Raw genomic sequence first — 2,472 nt, forward strand, 5'->3', positions numbered from 1 at the left:
CCAGCACCACAACTCAAAGGCATCAATTCTTCTTCTGTCATCTTTGCTCATTGTCCAGCTTTCTGATGCATAGCAAGTAATTGCAAAGACCATGGCCTGGATCAGGGGCGCCTTAGTATCTAGACTGACATTGTTGCTCTTTAGCACTCTGAACTGTTCTAATTTAGCATGCCTTTTTAATTCCTGTACGTGGTGAAGAGGAGTATCTCAATGCTGTACATTTTGCTAATCAACAGGTTGGAGGTTCAAATCCACCAGAGGCTCTTCAGAAGAGAGGCCTTGTGGTTTACTTCTGAAGAAATCAGCCATAAAACACTCTATGGCTTTTTAAAAGTGACACACATGGAGTCACCATGAGTTGGAATCTACTTGATGGCAACTGGCTGATTAGGAAGTCAGGAAGAGCCCAGTCTCTCTTCTTGGGTGGGGTGGTGCTAGCATGGTGATGACCAGCTTATGAGGCTGGGCTTCCAGCACCATGGCCTTGAAGGAGGCCTGGCATGGCAGTTCCGCAGCTACAATTGGGACCTGCTGTTAGTCTCCCGCAGATCGTCCTTATGCAGAAAGTTTACTAGGGCTTGGCTCGCTGGGCCTCTGGCTGGCACTGGTGGACACACTGGTGTGCATCAGTCCTTTGCTGGACCAGACATTTGATGTTGAGATCCTGGGCTTCTCCACCCCACCAGGCTGGCTCTCCATGACTTCCTTTACCCTCAGTGTGCTTTTCTGTGTTCTGGACTTGCTGTACTTCATTCAGCGAGGTAAGCAGTGCCTGGATTTCACTATCACTATCCATTTCGTTCACCCTCTGGGTTGCTAGTCTACAGCTCCCATTTCCCCTTGGCATTGACCTGGTGGCTGGTCCAAGCCATGCGTACTGCACTCATGGCTATCATCGGGCAGTGCCTGTGCATATGGATGGAACTAAAGAAGATTCCCCTCAACTCAGCCCCTAAGTCCAAAGTGTAGGATCAGGCCCTTCAAACACTCTGCTGGGCACTTGGTTCCCCCATACGCTGGGTTGCTCAGACCTTCCCGATGCGGTCCCTCCCAGACCTGAGGGTAGCCCTGGAAATGTGGAGTCTGTGTTGGTGTGGGTGAGGTAGTGAGGGCCTGCGAAGGTGCTGGTAGCAGATCACAGCTGCATGAATGGACTCTGTTTGCTAAAGCTTTTGTGTCTGGGAGGTCAGCAAGGAGACCGCTTTAAGAAGAATAGCGGAATTGGAACCTTTTGAGCCACCATTACCAGTCACTGGGATATGTGATTGGAGTGATTCAATCTTCCAGTCAGTTCTGTTGCTGAACCGCAGTTAATCTCTTCAGAGAAAAGCTTGCTTTCTGATCCACAGCCACAGAAAGAGATGTCACGACAAAGTAGTAGGCTGTTGTCAGAGAGCGGATGGCAGTGGAAGCATCAAGCACAAGGATATGCACAGCCCGTGCCAGGCCACATGCACGTGTGTGAACCCACGAACTTCTGACTCAGCCTTCCATTCCCTTCCCTCAGTCCCACTGCTGCCAGATCTCAAGGAAGAAAGACACAAATTACCGTACCTGAAGGCCATATTTAATTCCCCACCAATAACCTCCCTCCCAGAATGAAACTAAAATACATGTAATGAGAGAGACCCAGACAAGAGATAATATCCAGATTGATGGTACACGCATCTCAGCAAGAGAAATGCAGTGTCTGAAGTGAAGACAGTCAGCCTCAGAGACAAAGGCGACTCTGAGAGGACATTAATGGGGACAGCCCTTTAAAACCGTGGTGGAGAGGGACCAGAATCTTATGGAAATACCTAGTCCATCTGCTGAGTATACCTCTATTGTAGGGATGGATGCAAAAGAATTCATGCTGTTATATTTGCTGTTATAAAACCAACTTCCCACATTATGATTTCAAGCTGATCTCTGTCTCTAAAGTATGTAATGTATTATTTTAAAAAATAAGCTTAAAAAAATAAGCTTCAAGTATCAAAACAACTATGAGATATCATCTCACCCCAGTCAGAATAGCAAAATTTAATAGAACAGCAAACATCAAATGCTGGCAAGGTTGTGGAGAAACTGGAACCCGTACTCACTGTGGGTGGGACTGTAAAATGGTGTAATCACTATGGAAGGCGGTATGGCGCTTTCTCAAAAAGTTGGAAATAGAAATACCATTTGACCCAGACATTCCACTACTGAGAATATACCCTACAGAAACCATAGGCGCCACCCAAGCAGATAAATGCACACCCACGTTTGTTGTGGCTTTGTTCTCAATAGCAAAGAGCTAGAAACAACTCAAGTGCCCATTAACAAGTGAATGGATAGAGTCTGTGGTATATTCACACAATGGAATACTAGGCTGCATTGAAAAACAAGGAACTCATGCAATATTATGCAAAATGGATGACCCTGGAGGACATTATGCTGAGTGAAATATCTTGGTCACAAAAGGACAAATATTGCATAGAATCACTGTTG

The 2,472-nt window shown here is 46.3% G+C and overlaps 1 pseudogene; it reads left to right on the plus strand.

Moving 5' to 3' along the window:
- The first annotated feature begins 456 nt into the window (after positions 1–456).
- LOC102877123 lies at positions 457–969 on the plus strand (annotated as a pseudogene).
- The last annotated feature ends 1,503 nt before the right edge of the window (positions 970–2,472 follow it).

This window comes from Elephantulus edwardii, unplaced genomic scaffold, assembly GCF_000299155.1.
Source record: "Elephantulus edwardii isolate Elephantulus edwardi_28Jun2011 unplaced genomic scaffold, EleEdw1.0 scaffold00063, whole genome shotgun sequence".
Lineage (NCBI taxonomy): Eukaryota > Metazoa > Chordata > Mammalia > Macroscelidea > Macroscelididae > Elephantulus > Elephantulus edwardii.